This window comes from Heptranchias perlo, chromosome 5 (assembly GCF_035084215.1).
Source record: "Heptranchias perlo isolate sHepPer1 chromosome 5, sHepPer1.hap1, whole genome shotgun sequence".
In the NCBI taxonomy this organism is placed as follows: Eukaryota; Metazoa; Chordata; class Chondrichthyes; order Hexanchiformes; family Hexanchidae; genus Heptranchias; species Heptranchias perlo.
The window spans coordinates 68,477,320-68,494,921 of NC_090329.1; the positions used below are offsets into that span (position 1 = coordinate 68,477,320).

General features: G+C 41.6%; 1 protein-coding gene across 1 annotated transcript in view; it reads left to right on the forward strand.

The window, feature by feature from the left end:
• The first annotated feature begins 11,706 nt into the window (after positions 1-11,706).
• Positions 11,707-17,602, forward strand: part of arhgap18 (Rho GTPase activating protein 18) — a 105,704-nt gene continuing 99,808 nt past the window's right edge. The window contains exon 1 of the mRNA XM_067983798.1: positions 11,707-11,768. The gene's annotated coding sequence lies outside the window, so the exon portion shown is untranslated. The remainder of the gene's footprint in view (positions 11,769-17,602) is intronic.

Below are 17,602 nucleotides of genomic sequence, written 5' to 3' on the forward strand. Positions count from 1 at the left end.
TTTAGCCTTCACTGACTGCTAGTCTACCATGCTCCGCTCCCAATCGGTGGAAATCACCTAAATCATGGAGCAACATCAAAATCAGCCCCTTAAAATAATATATATATTATAAAGAGAGAAGTGGCTAAAAATGGAGATCTGTATGTTTTTTGTTAAAATGGTGAATATTCAATAGGACATTCATTTAATCTTTCATTAAATGAATGGATAATAGTTGAATAGTACCATCTTGTGGTGCAGTTATGTAATTTTTATTGTGAAGCTGTGGCTGTTGTTTTCAATATGTGAATTGTGGACATTTTTTTACAATTGAAATGCTTATTTTTGCTACCTTTTTTGTGTCTTTACATTATTTTGGAATACTATCATGTTAGCATCAACATTTTTAGGAACTTTACAGTTGAGATGCTCACTACGTTCATTAAAGAATATCTCTGCCAGTAGAGGAGATTTTCAATCGCCATGAAGAGCAGCTCCGTTCATAATGTTGGTGATACACATAACCCTACCTCCATCTTCAAAAAGGCAAGACAACTTCTTCATCAAAGAAAGAACATATTGCAACAGTATGGAAACTCTTTTATTTCTTTATGATCTTCTCCCCTCCTCCTCCCTTGAAGACACTAACTTGTATTATGGTACATTTCCCTGGGCATCCAGTTCCTTGGCTAAGTGGCTATTCTTCTTGTGTGACCCAAACAGCAGGTGCTGGCAGACAATTTGGCTGCAGGGAATAACATAGCTCAGTTCAATACCATCCTCAGTCAGCATCCACACATGCACACCAGAGGTCACTCGACAGTGATCAAGAATAGAAGTCTTGGTTAATTTTCCCCTCCCTGGCCTGGAGACACAGGAGCCAAATACCACCTCCCTGGGTGATATCAACCAACTGAGTAAGGGCCAGGGATTGATTCTGGGACTTCCATGATATGGCTCTGTACCTCACCACACAGCCCTGCGGAGGAAATTGCTAGCCAAAATTGAAGTGCGTAGAATTGTATCTAGCCTCGTGGAATGGATAGGAAACTGGTTGGGAGATAGGAGGCAGAGAGTTGGAATAAAAGGACATCATTGGATTGGGGGACAGTGACAAGTGGAGTCCCCATTAATTAGTTCTAGGGCACCACCTTCACTCTCTGTCTCTCTCTTTCACACACATAATCCAGATTGGGGAATAGAGGGGAATATATCCATGTTTGCTGAACTAGCAGGTACACTGAACTGTGAAAAAGAGAGCAGAAAATTCCAAATGGACATAGATAGATTATGTCAGTGGGCAGAACAATGGCAGGTGCAGTTTAATATAATAAAGTGCAAGGTAGTACACTTTGTTCATAAAGTCAGGTCTGGGGCTACTCACTGATGTTTCCAAATGGTCAACTCCATTCACAACTACTCCAATAATGAAGCAGCTCATGACAGCCCACAGCAGAACTTAGACAACATCTAGGCTTTGGCTGATGAGTGGCAGGCAACATTCACATCATATAAGTGCCAGATAACGACCATTTCCAGCAAGTGAAAGCCTAACCACCTCCCCCGACCTTCAACAACATCACTATTTCCAAGTTTCCCACCATCGGCATTTTGAGGGTCAACAATGACCAGAAGATTAACTGGTCCAGCCATATCATCACCATCGGTACAAGACCAGGATAGAGACTAGGTACTCTTATGGTGAGTGGCTCACCTCCTGACCGCTCAAAGCTTATCTACCATCTTCAAGTTCAAATTAGGAGTGTGATGGAATATTCACCACTCACCTGGATGGGTATAGCCACAACAACACTCAAGAGGCTCAACCCCTTTAAGGACAAAGCAATGCGTTTGATCGGGGCCCCTGCCACTGGATTCAATATCCACCCCTCCATCACTGTGGCTGAGGTATGCACTATATACAGGATGCACTGTAGTAATTCACCAAATCCATATCTCAAGCAAATAATTTTTAAAAATTGAGGTTTAGTGGGAGTAGATAAACAAAGGAAAATACCTGAGAAAAGCTAGCTCACAGGTGGAAAAAAATAATCAAACAGGTGTTAGGCTTCATCACAAGACATTTAAAATATAAAAGCAACAAAGTACTACTACAATTCTGTTTGGAATATTAGGGGAGAATTCCACTTCAAGCACTCCCTTGTGTTTACTTTTGGGTGCCCCACCTTAGGAAGGGTATACTGGTCTTGGAGACTGATCTATGTTGAGACACTGGGTAACTTGGGTTATATTCTCTGGAGATGAGCAGGTTAAGGGGGGATCAGATTGAGGTGTTCAATAAAATGAAGGGATCTAATAAGTGAGATTGGGAACAACTGAACCCTGTAGAAGAGGAATCCAGAACAATGCAACATAAGCTTTGAATTTGAGCTGTCACTTAAAAACAAATCCAGAAAAAAAATCTTCAAATAAAGGGTTGTGAGAATGTGGGCTATAGAGGCAAAGATAACTGAGGTTTGTAAAAGGGAAATAGATTCTTACTTGGAAAATAAGTATATTAAGGGAGGAAGAAAAAGCAGGAAATTGGAATAAGAACATAAGAACATAAGAAATAGGAGCAGGAGTAGGCCAATCGGCCCCTCGAGCCTGCTCCGCCATTCAATAAGATCATGGCTGATCTGATCCCAACCACAAATCTAAAGAACACAAGAAGTAGGAGCAGGACCCGGCCACTCAGCCCCTGGGCCCTCTCCGCCACCCACAGGGCCTTGACCGATCCGAACTCAGCTTCATGTCCAATTTCCTGCCCGCTCCCCATAACCCCTAATTCCCTTTATTTCTAGAAAACTGTCTATTTCTGTTTTAAATTTATCTAATGATGTAGCTTCCACAGCTTCCTGGGGCAGCAAATTCCACAGACAATTAAAAACATAAAGTACTGACATAGTTAACAAAAATAGTGGAGCAAGTTCAATGAGCTAAATGTCCTATTCCATTCCTTATGTTCGTATGGCACATTTACTCATTAAGCCATTGGGGAGCATTTAACAAAACAATTTAAAGGACCATTCACTATCTGGTATAAATTATAACAAATACTTATAAGCACCATACAGTGCCACATGTCTATGCTGCTCTCAATGGGAGAAAATCAATGGCACTGTGTACAATATTCAATTCAGAAAACATTTAAGAAGTAATAGATACTTGTAAGTGAATTACAAAGTGGTAGTCCGAATGAAGAATTCAGATTATGTGATAAACCTGTATATTGAAACTCAACATCATTATCTCACATTTGTATAGCACTCAGATACAGGAAGTCATCTCAGAGCACTTTACAATAAAGAGGAAAGGGATACAATGGGATCCATAGGAAAAGGTGAAGGAAATTAAGAGGTTGGTATTAAACAGGGCGGATAACTGGGAAACAAATGACAGCTGTGTCAGCTGGTTTTGCTATTTGAGTTGTACGTGCTGTCAAAACAGGTTTTATTAATACTGATCTATTGGCATTAGTTTATCGTTTATCAGGCAATACTCATTATTGCCAATTAAAAAGCTCCTAACATTTTTTTCTGTTTTCCACTGGCAAAATAAATTCTGCCATGGCATTTGATAAGTCAGAACTGGGTTAAAGCAATTTTACTTCTGCAGATGGGAAAGATGCTACTGGTAGATTTGCCACTTCAATTGCACATGCACAAACTGAGGGGGTATGGGTTGTACAGCCTTGGGACCAGTTACCAGTCTCTGATAGAGAAGCAGTGCCTTGTCAGGCTGAAGCAATACAGGCAAGCGGTCATGGGAATGTCCCACCTCCTTTAGGATGAGCTGCAGAAACTTCATTAAACATTGACCTCTTGTGGCTCTGAAGGCCACAACTGCACTCAATTGTTATACCGGTGGTACCTTCTAGGCCCCGAATAGGGAACATTGCAGGAGTGAGGTGTCAGAGGCACTGTTTGGGAATGCCTACCTGTATATCAACTTTGGGATGGAGCAGTGCCTGCAATCCTGAAGGCAGCAGGGCCTCCATCAACTTGCACAGTCCCCTAAGAGTTGAGGTAATAATTGATGGTAGCCACATGGTCACTTTGACACTATTTGGCAAAACGTAGCATATGCTAATCAAAGGTGCTTTTGCTGTCTTGTGCAGATGGCATGTGACCACAGACAAGCACATGAAGGTCCACCTCACTGGCTTTACTAATGATTCATACATCCTGTGCCAATCTAATGTTGCAGAGCTGTTCCAGAGGGATGGAAGGTTCAACAGTTGGATTACTGGGTGATATGGACTATGTATTGCAACTATGGCTTATGACACCTCTGCACAACCCAAGCACCAGAGTTGAGGCACAGTACAATGAAGCGCTGATCATGTGCCCTTGAGAAAGTCACCAGAATTTTGATGGAAAGTGTTAAATCTGAATAAGGGTTATTAATGATTCTAAAATAATAGCAGAGAGAGGAATTTCAGATGAATGTGTTAAGCATTTGTACCAATTAATAACTTCACTGCGACAGGGATGTTAAATGTATGGTTGCTTTAAATGTTCAGAGGATACTCAGGAGGCAGATGTCACTATTCATTACATGTCACAAATTAATAGTGAGATAGTTATAATAACATGGGATTATAATTTAGAATCACACAATTCTAAAATTTCCACTAAATAGCAATAAAATGCAAATAATAAACAATAAAAGCCGCTTTCACTCCTTATCTTTTCACATAGTTTACAGTCATTTTTGTAAATATAAACAACAGATCAGAACACAAATCATTTTCTGTTAAATGAATCTGTGACCTTTGGAAAGAATGTGTTTATACTCTTTAGATAATGTTTCATTTAGGTTAACATCGCTTTTAAACATCCTGAGTCAGATAAAGATATGGTCGAGAGAATTGTTGAATACTCGGGGGAAGAATCTAACCTTTAACTCTAAGTGCCTCTCACTCAGAGCTGTTCCCACTTTAGAATTTACATCTCTGAGCAAAAGTAGTATTGCAGACAAACCATTCTAATAGGCTTCAAGGGAGTCACACATACTGGTGAGTACAAGTCAATGACTGCATGGGGGAATGATATGTAACAAAAGTATTAACAACCATGTGCTAAGAAAACATGGTTTATTTACAAGATGGTAAACTGTGTAGTTTTGCTTAATCATTTTCCCTGAATTTGCTGAAACAAAAATATTTTCCTTTGTGTTTTTGTCCAGCTGCTAAAATTTCTTTTAACTATTCTATACCAATAACCATCATTTTTGATTTTTTTAGACTACTTTTTATTGGGTCTTTCTGAAAAATATATCAAAAAGTATAGGCAAGCAACCTGACCAATCCCACAATGAAACCAGGCACTGGGAAACACACAAGAGCAGACAAATGGCTCTCCCTCTGATTTTTCCTTCTTCCTAGTGGAGACGTCTCTGGTCTCAAGTGCATCCCCATAATAACATGGTTGAGGTTGGTAATTCCTTGTGTGAACAGTCGAGGGCAGGGAAGCTGCTTTGCGGCATGCATTGAGGCTCAAACAACATTGTGATGCAGAGTCCAGTTACACTTTAAATGGGGCCTTTCTCTACACATGTTTTTACTTACTGCTGACAGTATTGTGTATTCCTTATATAAGCCTATCAGAATGGACATTCTCCGACTAGCCCCCACTGCCCGCACTCCTATTTGATTGATAGCTGCCATTATATCTTTAATATATTAAAAATTTTAAGTTTACAGACACTTCCTGTTGTCACGTTTTTGTCGCACTTTTTGGGTCAACTTTCTGTATTATAAATTCATATGTCCACATTTATAATAGGATTTGCCTATGTAACCTTGCCAGACTTTAATTATACCTCAGAGTAGTGATGATGCTGTTGCACTACTGTCTCCTATTGCCCAACACTCATTGCAATGGGAGCACTGTAGTGCCTGTCTGCTGTCTATTGCTGAGTCCCCAGCTTCTTGCTGGTTTCACTCCTGGTCTTCCTTCTACTGGGCCAAAAACTGGCTTGCTGCTCCAAGCCCCACTTCAAAAAGAAGTCAGTCCCCTATCTTAGTGCTGACAGGCCACGGGGGCGGGGGGGGGGGGGGGGCGGGGTGGAGGGGTAAGTTTGAAAAAAATTTATCAGTCGCTTGACTTTAATGCTTGAATACTTGTAGCTGTTAGTAATATTCTGAACTCTCTGTGTGAAATAGTTCATCCTTAACTCTAGAATTTGAGAAAATCAAAAGGCAACTTTAAAATTGGACTTTTTAAAAGTCAAAATATTTTTGTTATATTTTATTGTGGTTAAAATGGATTTTTCTCAGTTCAATCATATTCTGCTGAATATCCCATGGAATTTAGGAATTGCTACCTAAATGAAGTCGGATTTGTTCTGCTTGGGAAAAAAAGATCTTGATAAGTCCCACTTCTCGGCACCAATGGGGCTCCTTTGATGTGGAAACGCTGTCAGGTGCCATTCTGAATGGCTTTGCTGCTTATAGAAAATGAGATGCTCTGCTTGCACTGAATAAAATAAAAAATGCTGTTGAAAGAGAAAAAAAATAAAATTTCTCAAGTGAGAGATAGAGTGGGAGAGCCCTGTGGTGAAACTTTAAAAAAAATCATGCCCACTGCTCTTCATACTGTTCTCGGACCGGCTTCAAAAGAATATTGTCTCCATGGAATATCAGCACCACTTCTGCCCTGCCCCTGCTGGCTCTTTTGCCAGTGGCCCAAAAACTCGCCCCACTTCTTTGCAGGCACTGCTGCTGGTGTGGTGTTACTCCTCTTCAGGCTACCAGTCACCCCTGCCCGCTTCCTGTTGCTCAGCATTCACTACATAAATTGGCCCCTCTGGTCTTCAGGCCTTCCCACTGTTCCAATGTCTACTTAATAAAAATGATGCTCAAGCAAAATATCAACTCCGCTTCTCCCTGACTTTTCGTCCAGTGAAAGACAGACTGAACAGGGCCTCAGAAGGTCCAGGTAAGTACCTGTTGGAAACAATAATATTAAGAGATCAGTTTTGCAATTAATTGATGTACATAAATAACCAGGTAAAACACAACTAGCTTACCTGGAAACTTGGCAGATTCATTTCCTTAAATCCATTGCATTTACAGGCAGTGGAAATCATTATAGGGGAAGTCCACTGGTGGGTTTACTGATGGCATCTGTTTTTTTTATTCGTTCATGGGATGTAGGCGTCGCTGGCGAGGCCAGCATTTAATGCCCATCCCTAATTGCCCTTGAAAAGGTAGTGGTGAGCCGCCTTCTTGAACCGCTGCAGTCCGTGTGGTGAAGGTTCTCGGTAACTTCAGGTAATAGAATCTACCATTACCAACACTCTGGGGAAGCTGACAACAGCATGAAACTTTGCCCTGCAGCCAACTGTTTTTCTGCACTCCAGGAGAAATGGTTAAAAGCTTCAGTCCTCTGCAACAACTCCTGATGTAGAAGGACACAGTGCTCTGGCAAATACCAAAATATCACCTGCTGAATCTGTGCGGGTACCAGCTATACTTGGTTGGTAGTGGCAGAAAGTGTCTGAAGGTGGTGGGAGCTATGGTGCATGTTAGGTACAGGATGACTTCAGTTTGTTATCAGTCACCATTTATGGGACAGGTGTAAGTTTCTGGGAGTGGAGAGACAAGGCGGAGAAATAATCTAATCCACTTTTTGGGACAGAAGGGGGCAATTTTCAACTGCCAGCGGCTCGTTTCTTGCCTGAAAAATGGGCGACTGGTAGAGGAGAATCTGGCGGGGACCTCGTTCACCCATTTGCCCACCCGTTTCAGTGTCAGAGAGGCCGCTAAATGGGCGCCTAGCACTCCCATCCAATACAGGCAGGAGGCTGTTTAAATATGCAAATTGAGCCCCATGCCAGTTGTAGCACCTCAATTGCAATTTCATTGGCGAACTGTGTGGAGCATGTGAAGTGCATGCTAGTCCCCATTTTTCCAGATGCGAGCAGACTAACCAGTGGTCCCTCCAGGGATTACTGGAGGCCACTCAGACAAAGTAAGTTTTTGTGTTCCTTTAAGATGTTTGTGGAGCCAGAGCAAACGTTATGGGAAATGTTAATTTGATTTTACTCTGTAATCTAATTGTAACAACAGTCCATCCCTTCCATCCTATTTTCATAGGATGCGAAATATGAACCCATGGCACTTTATTTCATTGACATAAGTATTGTTCAGAGCAGCTAATGTTTTATACTTCTGGAAAAAAAGTAGCATTATGTAATGTTGGGCCAACTTTCAGCCGAATGTAGGTATAAGCTACTTCTGCAGGGTAAATATATGTGAGCCACATGTGGCTTAGTTCTTGGATTTGAATTTAATAATGTGGTTTGCCTACTTCAGCTATGACCTTCACTTGTCAGTCCACACCTATCACACCACCACATAATAACACTCTTCGTTTTTTTTTCTAAGTTCTGCTCCTGCTCTTTGGGTTTTTTGTTGTCTTTCTACTGGTGTTTGTGTTATTTAAGCCCCACTCATAGTTTTTGCCTAGTTTTTTTTATCCCAGTCTTTCTGTTTTTAATTGTATCCTCGGCTAGTTCCTTTTAACTCCTGCTGTTCACTTTTAGCCCTACTCTCAGTGTTTTGTGGGTTTCTTTAACTGTTGGTCCAACTGTTTTTTTTACTACTTACACCCAGTACTCTGGATTATTTTTAGTGCCGCTCTGAGTTTTTAACCATATCTCTGCTATTTCCTTTTAAGCCTGCTCTCTGTATTTCTGTTTCTTTTAGTCTTGCTCCCAGTCTAGGATTTTTTTACTCCCACTCTCAGTATATGTAATTTTTCAGTCCCACTCCTGGTGTTTCTTTTTAATTGCTACTCCTGTTATTTTTGTCCCTATTCCTAGCTTGTTTTTTAAACTCCACACGCCATAAAACCTCCCGAGATTTCCTGTCCTCAATTATTCTAACTTTACATAGAATATTTAACCTATCTTCAATAAATTTTCAGTCACCATTCTCTTCATCATTATAGCCCTAACTTCCACTTTCCTGCTCCGACCTCATCCCACTACGATCTTCTGTGCTTTGCATTTACCAACACCAAATTCTGTGAAATCCCCTAAATTTCCGTCTCAAACTTTTCAACATTTCCTGTCACTCGGCCTTTACCACCTATTCACCGTCACAACCTTTTCCGCACTAACTACAACCAGCCCATCTGTTTCCTTTCCTAATGTTTCATACCACCCATCACTTAAACGCTACTCCCCAACCTACCCCTTAAACCATCACATGTCCAACTTAACATTTGCATTCTGAATAACAGGGAAACTGATATTCACACAAACATAAAATTCTATTAATACTTATAACACATCAGTACTTTATAAAATACGACATACAAATTATATTCAATACTTTATATGTGCTGTAGAAATACATTCTACAAGTTTTTTTTGCAAATATATCTACATATGTACACATTATGGGTTGATTTTCTACTTGCCGCCTGGGCATAAAACCGGTGTTGTACCTCGCTAGACCTTTATGGAAACCACTAGGTTTTAATTTCCATTAAAATCAATTTATATATTTCACATTTAATTTTGTTTCCACTCAATTTTAGTTTTATTTGTTATCTTATTCCAAATTGTAATCACTTTTTAATTCTTTTTGTAATTTCTATATTGATTTACAATAACACACTTTCCATTGTAACATCCAATCATCCTATGCTTATCAAATGGCTTATCATCTGTCTTCCTGTGTGCAACGCCATGAGAGATCAACTAGAAATATATTAAAAATCATACGTTGGCAAGCACTTTGTGTCAATTTTTCCATTATAAATTCCCTTATCCACATTTATACTGGAAACAGCTAAAGTAAACTTATGACATTGTAATTACACAATCCCTCCAGTGGAGATGTTGCAGCCCCACTACTGGCAGGAGGGTATAATTACAGCATGACAGGTTTACATAGGCAGTTCCCATTATAAATGGGCACGTATGGATTTGTATTGGAAATAAAGAAATAAGGACAGAATGAATTACTTTAAAATGGTGATTGAATTATGTCTGCATGTCCTGGTCCAATTATCTTCTGCCCTCTAAACATACTTCACATGAAGACTACACCTGTGCAATACCACAGGATATCAACTAGTGTGCTTAAACTTTATATGATTACAAAGCATTTGCCATTACTCCTGTCTCAGCTTGACAGTTCTACACTGACATTTGTGTACCGATGGATTTTGTTGCTGGATGTTAAAATAAATGTAAACAAGCACAATAGTTAATTAAATAATTGGCAGGAGTTACAGCTTTCTCTGTTGAGTAAATATAATGAGAAATTTTGAGAATCTTTTGCTGCTGTCTCTTATACAGATGTGCTAATTGCATTATTTCTATTATATTCCACAGTTGACAATAAATGCCACCAATACTGACCACACAATTACAAAAATCAAAGCAGAAAGATGGCAAGCTAACTAGTCCAAAGAAAGCCAATGGGCTGAGGGAGAGGAAGAAAGGGTGAGAAACAATCTGTGCAAGGAAAACAAATGCCCCTAAACTGCACAAGCTGGGAGGGGCATCCACAAAACACCTACAACCATAAACTGGTGCCAAACTGTTTCATGTGCAATGAGTATTCACAATGTAAGATTTGAGGGAGTTCCTTCACCACACAGACTGCAGCAGTTCAAGAAGGCAGCTCCCCACCACCTTCTCAAGGGCAATTAGGGATGGCCAATAAATGCTGGCCTTGCCAGCGACAACCACATCCCATGAATGAATAAAAAAAAATAAGATTTGAGCTGTGTGAAATGTACCATGAGCTGCTAAAACTAAAATAGTTGCAACAAATAATTTAAAAATGCACTAACCTCCTAGCTTAGTGCATCTAATTATAATTTGAAGAATTTAAATTATAAGATATGTTGTAAAGTACTCTAGGAAATGTAACTAAATTTAATTTAATTAACATCAGTTTAAAATGCCCACGGGTTTCCTGAGTTATTAGTAATTAGAATTTTGACCTTGCATATATCACGCAATAACTTAGCCTGGCCACAGCTTTGTGAAAGTCTGATCATTTGATTGTGTATCCAATCAAGGAAAAAGATTTCCTCTGTGTGATTTTCCTGACAAAATTGTAAACAAGCTTATGATTGCTACACCATGCACACAGAGACAGTCTCATCTCCAGACTGTCAAAATCAAAAAATCAACAAATTTTATAGGTTGTTTTGAATCTAGAAGTAAGGATCTCTGGCTGCTGGAAACAAAATCTGATTATGTTTCAATGTTTGTTTTTGGCGCACATGTTCTAATTCTTCTATTATTTCCATCTAGGTTGTGCTTTGTTAATAATGATCTGTAGTGGACAACTTCTTATGCATTTTGCATTCCAAGACAACCTAATTTATCCACTTCTGGATGACTTTTAACTAGAGAAGATACTTTTCATAAGAGCTGCACTCGTTGAATTGTGTCGGGTTGCTGTGCATTCCCTCTGTATTGGACCGGGCTGGAATTTCTCTGTGCATCAAGTTTGGCATATTTGAGACTCTTTCTGTAACATAAAAATCTAGCAATGAGAAAAGGCCATTTAACTGAGTCACATCACCATTTCCTCTGGGTTCTGTTACAGAGCCAGATCTGAATATTTTTTTAAAAATTCCTATCCGAGACCTATTGGGATAGATTTACAACTTATCGCCTGGGCGTCAACTGGTGCTGCAGATCAGCTGCCTGTTATAGAAACCACCCGATTTTCATTTCCATTGTGGAAATGAATATTGGTGGTTTCTATAACAAGCAGCCGATCCACAATGTCAGTTTTATGCTGGACAGTAAGTTGAAAATCTATCCCATTATCTTTATACTTTTTGCTGAATCAGAAGTTAATTCAATGGTGTGAGTATTATTGCTCTAGGTGGCAGTTTATTCCACAAATTGACAACTCTGAGTAAAAAAAAGTTCTTCTTTATACTGAGTTGATCACATAGCTTTCTCAGTTTATAATCACATCCTCTGTTTTGCATATGCTGGCTATGCATAAAATACCTTTATACATCTTATCAGCTGCCTTTAATATTTTAAAAACCTGGATCATATCCTTTCACCTTGCTTTTTTTCTCTTGAAAATACAATAGGTGAGGCAGTGCTTAGGTTGTGTATTGCACTATAACTGTATGTCATTACTGACTTCACTTACAGGGGATCAAAACTCCAACGTCTACCGGTTTATGTTAAATTGGATGAGTGACAGTAGAGTGACTTTGAGAGCTTATGCAAGCAATTGATCTGAAAATTGTTTTAGAAATTGTGAACATCAAATGGATTTCACATCAGATGAAGAGACAGAAAATGTATTGACATTTATAGACAACAATTGTTGGGAGAAGTTTTCACTTTAGGCGTGCGCGGAAAACTGGTAGTTGCTGTTTGGCTGTCCGTTATGCTCCCCACCCGAGATTCCTTTCCATTAAAATATTTTTTTAATATTGCCAGGAAAATGTTGATGTAATTACATGTTGCAAGCTGACCGGTCTCTAATTGTAACAATAGCACTGATCCTTCCTTTGGCAGCTTTTGGGATTTAAATATCCTGAAAGAGTTTAATTTTATAATGTTGGATGTCATACTGTACAGCATATATTTCATATCATAAATCTAGAGGAACTGAATATCTCAGGTGTAAAACAACTCCAGTTCATTTACTTATATTGTTTTTATTTACAAATATCACAAGGAACCACTGAAGAAAAGTGAATGGTGTTCAATTTAAAAATACTTCAATTTGCTCCATGTCTACAAGACTGATTGAAGTGTTACTGCAGATCAGTTGTTTGAAAGCTAATGTTTATAACCAAAGCACAATACTATCAAAGTTCAGAGGGAAAATCAAGCTTGAGAAATAATAACAATGAACATGTCTAGTTATATATATGTTTACAGAGAGTAATATTGTAATGAAATGCCAGTATGTATGAGAAATAAATCTGAATTGTTTAAATGTAGACTGACTGGTATTAAAATTAAACAATCCAATTATTTGAGATTTGTGTTTCCTGCTTTTCTTCCTTAAAACTGATGGATAGCAACAGGCTGAATATTGTATGAACAAGTCTGTTCTTTGTCATCCGTCACAACAAGACATAAAAATCTTCTTTTTCACTGAGCTTTTGAGACTGAGAGATCAAGAAAGTTTATTCCCTGACTGCAATCCCAAACAACCATTGTCCAAGCCTCTTTGAAATGAAAGCTCAGTATTTCACAGAGTAGATGCATTGAGCTGAAGATGTGGGTTAAAAGGCTAGATAATGCTTGCACATCTGAGACGGCCGTGTAGTTGCCTTGGATGCACTTTCCGATGTCCGAAGGCTGTGAAATATGCTATATAAATGCAATTCATTCTTTTTTTCTTCTTTCCACGGATTCCTGATGCGATTGGTCCATTTGATTCAATTTTGGTGCTACATATTTACATTTTGCTGTTAGTGAGTTAGATCCCAATGCATTTAGAATGCATCTTGTGAACCTTTGGAAAAATAGTTAAAGCGCAATGAGGGTATCAAAGAAAAATAATTATTTTTCAATGCAGAGTCAATGAAGATAGCCAACTGAAAGAAATGTATGATTCAACTGCCTCTTGTTGGTTAAATAATATAGTAACATATATACAACTTAAACACATTTTTGTCCTTTTGAACAAGGGATGATTTCAATATTTTATTTTTGTGAGTTTGAAATATTGTAGGCAAAGATATAAAATATCTTCACTCTGATTTTGAACTGGAAATTGGAGCTAGCACACTATTGTCTGTGTTATTGAAGCACACGGACTGCAGCGGTTCGAGAAGAAGGTTCATTACCACCGTCTCAAGGGCAATTCGGGATGGGCAATAAATGCTGACCTTGCCAGTGACATCTACATCCTGAGAATTAATTTTTTAAAAATTCAAAACATTCAGCCTGCTATTATTGGTTTATTTAAAAAATACTTCATTTGTACTTATTATTTCCCCAGTTTATGTAACACAAATAAAAATTACATATTGGGGTGAGTATTGCATTGCTGTGGAGCGGCACTAGATCTCTGTTCTTTGAGCTTTGTGCACATTGATGGCATTCTCCTCTGCCTTCGCACTGTAATGCAAGATTAGCTCGTTATAATAAATACTTAACTCTCTGTCAGTTAGTGCTTGATGCGTTGGGAGCACCACTGGGTCATGAGCTGACTATCAGGCTCCACGAACTCTTAAAGAGCTGCAGTTTACCCTTAAAGATATTCTGCAACTGGAAGGGACAAATGGCTGCAGTTAGATTGGGGGGACAACTGTTGTACTCAGTGATATTGCTTTGGAGGTCTTGTGCAGGAGGTCCTGCAGAGAAAGGTAGCTCTTTTTGGTAAAGGAGCATAGGAGTAATATCTAAGTCACCAAATAACAGAAGACTGGAAGGGAATTTGGGAACAAATCTTCACAACCACTAATAGCAGTAGTATATAAAAGAGTCAGCTCAGACATGTACATTAAGCATGCACACTCATTGTTCACCTCCCAGCCCCTTGCTGAGTTTCTCCCGAGATATCCTCCTTCCTTCTCTGCCTCAGCCTCAGCCTCAGCCTCTGACTCCTCATCCTCGGTGATTTCAATCATCATCTCAGCTCCCTTGGCTCTGTCTCCTCTGAATTCACTCATCTCCTGTCCTCCATAAGCCTCTCCCTCCTACCCATATTTATGGCTACCCCTGCGACCTCCCACAACCTCTCTACTCCCAGGAATTTCTGGCAAGGGAATCCCTGCCCCTGGCTCTGTCCCCTTTCTGCCATTTGCCTTATAAGGGTGGATGGCGGAATACTCCCCCCTCTCCCCACAAAAGCTGATCAGAAATTTGATCAACTCATAAATGGAGCAGACACCCAATATATAGGGGTTCCACCCTAAATTCCTCACTCCTCATGGGTGACCCACTCAAGTTGTGCCCTCCCCACCTGGGGAATTTTGGTCCTTATAAGAACATAAGAAGCAGGAGCAGGAGTAGGCCATATGGCCCCTCGAGCCTGTTCTGCCATTCAGTAAGATCATGGATGATTTTTGACCTCAACTCCACTTTCCTGCCCAATCCCCATATCCCTTGATTCCCTTAGTTTCCAAAAATCTCTCTATCTCAGCCTTGAATATACTCAATGACTGAGCATCCACAACCCTCTGGGGTGGAGAATTCCAAAGATTCACAACCCTCTGAGTGAAGAAATTCCTCCTCATCTAGTTTTTAATAGCTGACCCTGTATCCTGAGACTATGCCCCCTAGTTCTAGACTCTCCAGCCAGGGGAAGCAGCCTCTCAGCATATACCTGTCAAGCCCCCTAATAATCCTATATGTTTCAATGAGATCACCTGTCCTTCTATACTTCGCAGAGTATAGGCCCATTCTACTCAATCTCTCCTCATAGGACAACACTCTCACCCCAGGAATCATTCTAGTATGTGTGTGCATTTTTCTTTCTTCCTCTCCTCTCTCTGTGGGCTCGATTTTCTGATGTTCCAGTAGGTGCGTTCGTGGTGGGGGGCTCCGAAAATTGGGGATTCCCGGGGCGGGTCCGGAGCCCGGCTCCAACCCGCCCACTTCCAGGTTCCTCAATGACTCGCTTAGATGTGCGCACAGCCCCCGCATGCTGGACTCCCGCTGGCTTTAAATCAATTAATTGGATACTTCAGATCGTTAGGAGACCTGATTTGTAGGAAATTTTAGGAGGGGTGGGATTTTCATCTAAACTGAGAGTGTTTCCCGTACTGGGGGAAACACTCCCAGTTGAAATGGACGTGTTGCAGCCACCAGCCTGTGGCAGCTGCAAAGGTGGGGGGGGGGGGGACTCTCACTCATCGCAGGAGGCCACTCTGTCACTTTGGACAAAGTTTGGCCTGCACCACCCTCCTCCTAACACTAAAATTCATCAACTTGCAACCTCAACTCCAGTGTGCAAACACATTTACCTACCTTGTGGACCCTCTCAAACGTACATCTTCCGGATAGGGGCCGCCGTAGCTGCAGTCATGACCTCCTCGGAGAACGAACAGCATCACCAGCCTCGCCGGCCATGCCGTCCACCTCTGACACGTGGAGCTCCACAACACAGAGCTGTGACACATCCACCTGCACAGCAGGAGGGAGGGCAACTGCAGAGAGAGATGCGTCGCAGAAGGCACTACCCTCGCCACAGGGTCTACAGACCGAGACTCAGCTTCCTGGACCTCTCTGAGCAGCAGTGCACATGGAGGCTCAGAGTCACTCGACATCTAGTCATGGACATCTTCATGCCGAGCTGCTCCCGGCTGGCCCGAGCACCATCTTCTTACTTGTCGCTGTCAAAGTCACCACTGCCCTCAACAACTTCTCCTCCTCATCCTTCCAGGGTGCCACCGGGGACATCGCCGGCATCTCTCAGTCATCTGCACAAAAGAGCCCTGCAAATATACCTACACCCACTCTGCAGTGACACAATGAGTGGCATCAGTTGTGGGTCTTCATGGTGATCCTCAGGAAAGGGCATTATTGCACAAACCAGGCAAGATTTGCAAAGATGTGGCAGTAGTGGTGATAACAATTTTTTATAATTTTTTGCAAAACAAACAAAAGTAAATCAAAAACATGACATTTTGTCTTACACCCTTGTGCATCCACTTTGTGCTCACAAAACCTTTGCCTTACGTTTACGGGAACCCTTACGTGGTGCTACCTCTGTGGCTTCAGCAGAGGTAGTGGCAGGTTGCTCTTGTCCAGGCCCTAACCGATGAGATGCTTTGCGCGGACGCCCTCTGGGTTTCGGTGCCCGTGAGGGCAGACTCGGAGAGGGGGCAGCATTGCGGGTACTGGTTGAGAGGGGGGCAACGGGTGAGATGTGGGAGCGCTTTGAGTGGCGTCCCCACTTCCATGTACCCTTTCACCATCATCCCTCCCCTGGCCCAAGCCCACATCACCCTTTCACCCTGCTGGACGATAGTTTGGAGGATTTGTGTGAAGCCTTGGAAGGCCAGTTGTAAGGTACCTGACAGCCTGTTTAAGGCGGCAGAATGTTGCTCACCCTGAATCCGAACGGCCGTTGTCAGGGCCTGAATGGACTCATTGTTGAGCCGTGCTTGAAGTTCGATGGAGGCTAGCCTTTCCTCCATCGCAGACATTCCCGCACCTACCCGCGACACTGTCTCAGAGATGCCTTCACGTCCCTGTGACAGTATCTCGGAGATACCCTCCTGTACCTGTGCCACCATTCCACTCATGCAGGAGTTGGACTCCTTCATCCCCTGCGTGATTGTGGAGAGTGCGCGTGGCAACTGTTCCAGTACCTCGGCAATGTGCTGCTGCCCCTCGATGATTCTCCTTTTCATGGCTGGCCCCCAGGGTTCAGCATCTGGGTCCAGCTGAGCAGAGACTGGAGAAGAGTACTCCCACCGACCCGGACTCTCCACAGCTGCCCCTGCCATCAGGGTCTGCTCGTGCTCACCTGTGCGTGGTGACTCACCATGTGCAAGCCCAACTAAGTGAGGACGGGGACCCACCGAGATGTGTGTATCTGCGCTGGTGGATGGCTGGCTCAGATGTGACGATGCACCCTCAGAGGCCTGCAGGTCCTCTGAGGAATCGCCCTCCACCATCACGGCGCTCGCAGATGGCCCTGCAA